The sequence below is a fragment of the Pagrus pagrus genome, assembly GCF_965226575.1.
Source record: "Pagrus pagrus genome assembly, chromosome: 23".
In the NCBI taxonomy this organism is placed as follows: Eukaryota; Metazoa; Chordata; class Actinopteri; order Spariformes; family Sparidae; genus Pagrus; species Pagrus pagrus.
The window spans coordinates 171385-178096 of NC_140205.1; positions in this window are offsets into that span (position 1 = coordinate 171385).

Sequence of the window (6712 nt, forward strand, 5' to 3'; positions counted from 1 at the left end):
TTTAAAATGATATGGATGTCCATACTTATAGTTATTCTTTCAATCATTGCTCCACTAATGCACCTGATAATTAATCAATATAGAATAAATTAATCATGAAATCAAAATAACCATCAGAAGTCAAAGAATGGACTTGATCACACATCAATTATTTCAGGTGACGTCACTGTTTGTACTGCAGTTATACTGTGATCCTGTTAAATCTGTGTAGCTACGCTCATTTTAAACTAACCTGTTTACCTTAACGATGACATCACCTTTTAATGAACCTGTTGATCATTGTTCATTAACTTTGGTCGTTAATGTAAACAGTGTGTGTGTGTGTGTGTCTGTGTGTGTGTGTGTGTGTGTGTGTAAAATACGGTTAGCCTTTGGAAGCTCTCACCCGCCTGAACGGTTAGCAGCCCTCACCCGTTGTAGCTAATGCTGGTTAGTACAGGATTCAAACACGCTGCGGGATGTCCAGTAAGAGACAGATGCAGTTGAAATCGGTTTTAAGAATTTTACTGTAGAGGCTTCGTCACCATTTACAGCATATCCACACAGAATCACCCACAGCAGTTTCCAAAGTGCATTAATGTGGTTCTGAAATGAAAATAATAAACATTGTTGAATATTTAGCAATATGCACAATAACTACAAATTCAACCATATGCATATTTAAATTAGAGCAACATTAATCCAATGGTATCTCCATAATATTAAACATAAACGGTGCATGTGGATGCATTGAGAAAAAAAGGTATAAAACTCCCACACAATATCAAGAAAATGAGTGACAGGCTCCAAAACGTCACACATGAACTAACAAACTTCACTTAATAGGACCACAACAATTACCAGTCTCATTTACACCTAATGTTAGCAGTAGCAGCTATTAGCATGCAATCAACATTACAATAGAGCTAACATCACAATTAAGCTAGCAAAAATGTGACTATCACTAATCACAGAAAATCCTGCATTACCCATGACATAAAGCTGTAATCACATTGCACTCAAAGGTCCAGATTTGACTACTCACAGTTTTCATGGGGGTCCGCCCGCTATTCCTACATCCCACTATTCCGACATGTCTCTATTTAGACATGCCGCTATTCCGACAATGACAAAAAATAATGTCGAAATAGTGGGACGCTTGAAAAATAATTTTAATGCCGCTATTCCACCAATTAGAGGTCACTGTCTAAATAGCGGCATGTCGGAATAGCAGCATGTAACCGTTTTCATGTACGCACAACACTTTGAGAAACTTTCACCACTCTTGATGTCAGTAATGGCCATCTGTGTCTCCATAATTAGGATGAGAAATGGCAGCAATGGTGGGCGGGGACAGACAGCTAGGAGTGCAACGTGATTGGTTGACTGTGATAACTGACTGACAGCTGAATTAACAAATAGAGAACTGCTAACCAGAAATAAGGGATTATAAGAGGTAGATTGGCCTTTTTAACAGCCGCCCCCAGATTTCTTATGGAAATATGCACCTCATCATAAAGGTCCTATAATTAGGGAAGATCCTAATCAGGCAGTGAAGGGAGGTGAATGATCCGGGCCACCGGTCGCGTGTAAGTGCGGTCTCCAACCTGCACTCTCACAGTCCTGACTCGGTCGTCTGATCCAGGGAGGACTTGTGAAACCCGTCTCACCGGCCAGAGTGCTCGGGGCAACTGTGGGTCTACAATCATGACCGGGGTGCCAACCCGGAGATCTGGCACTTCTGTCTGCCATTTATGACGTGCTTGGAGACCAGGCAGGTAGTACTTCAGAAAGTGGTCCGCCAGCAATTGACTGTGCCTCCATCTCCGCTGACTCAACATTTCTGACTCCGGATACACGACCTGTGGGAGTGACGCGTCTGGCTGCTCCACCAGGAGAGAATTTGGGGTTACCGGGTCCGGGTCAGAGATGTCTGAGGAGGTATAACCAAGCGGTTTTGAGTTGAGAATCCCCTCAATCTCGATGAGGACCGTCCTCAGGACCTCTTCCGTCACTGACTGAGCACCGGAGCAGCGGATCTCCTTTTCCCAGCAACCACCAAAGTATGGTGCGCTTGGGGGGTTGAAGGCTAACTGGGTTTGTTGACTGGCAAGTTAGGCTTGAACTTCGGGCTGGAGAGCAGCGTAAGCTTCCTTCAGCTCTCGTTCTCCTCCCCTGAAGTTCGTCCCCTGGTCGGACAATAACTCAAACGGTTTTCCTCGCTGAGCCACAAAGCGTTGGCGTGCCATCAGGTTAAAGTCAGCATCTATGCTGCTGAGGAGATCAATGTATACTGCACACTTTTCGCTCCGGCAGCCGGTCTTAATCTCATACGAGCCGAAACAGTCTACTTCAGTGGAGTAAAATGCAGGCTTGTGGAGGCGCAGTCTCTCAGGGGGTAGGTCAGCCATTCTAGGAATCTGGGGGGTTCCACGCCATTTCTGACAGTCAGCACACTCTCACTGATGACGTCGTATAGCTTCTCTGCCATGGATGACCCAATATTTCCGGCGAACTTCTGATCAAGCAGGGTGCTGTGCCGCAGGCGACCTCCCACTCGGATCAACTGTGTGGTATCCTCAAACTCGGGAACAAGAGGGACCAGGCGACTACCACTGGGTACTGCCTTTCCTGCACTCAGGTGTGCCACATCAGTGGCAAAGCAATCCTGCCTCCTTGAAGTCGCTGGCGGAGGGGCTTCCATCAGCCGCCCGTGAATAGAGCGTGCCGTAGCCTCCAGAAGTTTGCCAAAGGTGGTGACCTGACTAGCCTCTGGGGCGTCCAGCACTGTAGTGGTGAGGCCACAGACTAGGGTTTTCCGGAGCTCATCTCCTTCTGCAGGTGAAGTGACTGGCTTCTTAGGCCACTGCTCAGGAGTCCTTTGTAGGAATGATGGGCCCTGGTACCACCGACTCTGCCTGCCTAGTTGGCAAGAGTTTTCCCATGGGTTATATCATCGGCGGGATTGCTCGTGGTGTCCACATAGCGCCATGAATCACGGTCCGTTAGATCTTGGATCTCCGCCACCCTCGTGCCTATGAATACCTTGAACCTGCATGAGTCCGATTGGAGCCACGTGAGGACCGTGGTGGAGTTGGACCAGAAGATGGGTCGACGAATGGGTAGAGAGAGCTCCGTCCAGAGCACCTTAGCTAACTGCGCCCCAGTAAGTGCAGCACATAGCTCCAGACGCGGCATTGATTGCTGCTTCCTAGGTGCTACTCTTGACCTAGCTGCCAAGAATGCCACCTTGACCTTGCCACTAGGCTCCTCTGTTCTGAGATAGGCCACTGAGCCATAAGCCCTTTCCGACGCATCGCAAAACACGTGGATATCTCTGGTGCTGGTGAGGGAATCCATCTTCTGACTGCTGTAACACCTAGGAAGGGCTATCTGCTGCAGGTGTGGTAGCTCCCTCTCCCACCTTCTCCATTACTGGAGGAGATCTTTGGGTAACTGGGGGTCGTCCCAGTCTCTCTTCTTACCCCAGAGTTGCTGGACTATGACCTTGGCCCTGGTGGTATATGGGATGATATAGCCCAGCGGGGTCATACTGGCTAGCCAAGACCCTGTAGATGGTGCGCATGGTAACCTGAGGACAGTTGAGAGATCTGGACTTGTATGACAAAGTATCGGACTGGCAGTGCCAGTGAAGCCCAAGTGCTGAGTCTTGAGTGTCTGATTGTCCTTGTGCAATCCAGCGTTCAGCAGTATCTGACCTTGCCTCAGAGGGAAGATGGCGGATCACTGAAGGGACATTGCTCGCCCATTGACGCAAGTCGAAACCCCCTTAAGCTAGAAGGTTCCTAAGCTGGTCCACAAGTGCTTTGGCCTCCTCCTCAGAAGTCAGACTCAACATGCAGTTGTCCACATAGAAGGACTTTTCAATTGCCTCTCTGGGAGCGTCCGCTGAGTGGCTGCTGTCCCTGGCATGTTGCTGAAGGGCGAATGTTGCGCAGCAGGGACTGGATGTGGTGCCAAACGGGAGGACATGCCACTCGTAAACTTTGGGCAGTTCTTCGTGCTTCTTATCTCCCCAGAGAAATCTTAGCAGTGGCCTGTCTTCTCGCCTGATGAAACATTCCGCGGATGTCACTGCTGATGCCAACCGAATGTTCTCTGAATATGAGGAGAACAGCGAGCAGAGATGGACTTAGTGTGGGCCCAGGGAGCAGGAGCTTGTTGAGGTTATTTCCTCGGAACTGGAAAGAGCAATTCAACACTATGCGGTTCTTGCCGTTATGTTGCACCATATGGTGCGGGACGTACCACCTAATAGTAGTGTCCTCTTCAGCACCAGGTGCTAGTTTGACCACATAGACAGCTTGCTCCATCTTCTGGATTTCAGCTTTGTAGGCTTGGGCTTGATTGGGTGCCTTCGCCAGCCTCTTCTCAATGTTTCGTAATTGTGGGAGCACAGCTTCTTTTGGCGCTCGTAACTGAGGCATGTTTTTGGCATGCAAGAGAGGGGTTGCATACCGTCGAACTCCATTCACCTCAACCCTCATAGTTTTGGCCTCGAGAAGGTCTATGGCCTCTTGGTCTTGACGCGACCTGGCGCTAGCCTTCTCATCGCACCATGGTAACATGTCCATCTGCCACAGCCTTGCGACCTGACCGTACAGGTCCGCCGATGAGGGAAGAGTGGAGGTAAAAAGGCACTGCCGCTCAATGAAACCATGCCTCAACTCCTGGGCGGGGCCCTGCAGGGTCCATCCAAGGCGCGTCTTAATGGCGGCTGGCCCTCCTGGTGGCCCAAGACGAACTGGTTCCACTGGTGTTATCAAGTGGGGGTAATCCGATCCAATGAGTAATAATGGCTGAGCCTCGACGATATGCTGCAATGGCAATCCCTTAAGGTGGCGAAACTTGCGTTGCAAAGCACTGACAGGGTGGGTGTGCTTGGCCAGGCCCAACTGTTTCGCAGTGAATGCTCCCCGGATGTGGTACAGTCTCTTAGGTTCTGTAGCAGGAGAGATGGGGATTGAAACTGTCGCCCCATGAAGAACCTCTAGTTCCTGTCGCACTGTGCGCAGGGTTATGTTCTCTGATTGTCCCTTGAGCCCAAGTTGCTGTGCAGCTGCATGGAGGAGGATGGTGGGTTCTGATCCATCGTCCAGGATTGCAAAGGCCTCCATGGTCTTGCCTCCATTCCTCAGCAGGACCTTACTGAGCTTCAAGAGGACCTTGCGACCTGCGGCCGGCCTGTCAACGTACAGTATTTCATTGGTAGTGTTAAGTAGGACAGAGTTGACAGCTTCAGTGGGATCCTAAGCTTTCTCTGGGATTTCAGGAACCCTCTCAGAGACCTCATGGAGCACCATTAAGTGGCGGCGGTTGCAGGTTTTGCATCGCATCTTAAGGTTGCATTCCCTCGCGTGATGGTCTCCACCACAGCGCCAGCATCCATTCTTCTCCTTAACCCAGCTTTCTTTCTGCTCACGGGTTAACCACTGAAAGTTGGAACAATTATTGAGCGTGTGGTTCCCGTTATCACAGTAGGGACCAGCGCCGCCTCTCCCTAGACGCAGAACACGCGCTGTGCGTAGGGCCCCACGATCCGTGGGGGCCCCCATTTTGCGCAAGGGGACGCATTCTCTGCAAATGTGCAAAGGATGCGCATCGCTGCCGTGAGGCGCGCTTAGAGCACCGAGTCAGCCCGAGGCAGGAGAGAAAAAAAAGAGACGAGTAATCTGATACCGCACACGTTGCCGCAATGATTGACAGCACGCAGCATCTGACCAATCAGCGGTCAGATGCGCCGACAGGCAGTTGGATGCAGGTGGAGAGATGGCGTCCAAACGGCAATATGAATCGGGAGCAAGCAAAAGAAAGACAAAGTTAAAACAAGAGGAGGCTCGTGCTTTACTTGAAGGTGGGTATGTTGTGGCATGAACACCTCAGCTGCTAGCCTGCTAATCATGAGACAGAAGAGAGGATAATTCTGTCTAGATGTGGACTGGAGGTTAAATTTTCCAGCGGCCCTGATTATCATTTATTGAATGTCCTGTTAACTGTATCTACATTCACCTCTGTTGAAAAAGGAGCGGTTAATTGACCAGTTGGTGGTCGTATGTTGGCTCAGGTTTATAGCCTATCAATCTATGCTATCAGTAGAAGTTTTGGGCTATTTTTATGGAGGTAAAATGTCGCCATCTTTTGGTGAATTTAATTCATAAGTCATTAGATAAGAAAGGGAGATTAGATAAGAAAAATTAAGATAATCCTTTATTTGACCCACAATGGAGAAATGTAAAGCGTTGCAGCAGCAAACAGCAGTGTAGGAATATAAAACCTAAGTACTAAATGTAAAAATAAGTATATAAAAATATTTAAATATAGAAATATCATCAAATCAAATCATAATGAATATTATTAGCTGTAGTCGTATTTGCATTAATTGCATTTTAATCTTTGTGAGGCTAGTATTTACATTAATTTCATTGTGTAATTTACCATTAAGACCAAAACAAATCTTAATAATCTGCTTGTATGGTGGATTTCTTGTCATAACAGGGCCCATGCTGAAGTTTGTTACTAAGGGTGACACGGAGCCAGCACCCAGTATGTCACAAGGGCCATGAGGCACCATGTCTACTGAAGCAGCCTGCATCTGTAAAAGGCTTGTTCCATTGTTGAAAGAGGCTGTTCATTTGATTTGTTCCTACTAATAAAAGGTTGTAAACCTAAATGGCATTCAGTGATACAGTCATTTTGTAAAGGGGGGGGGCCT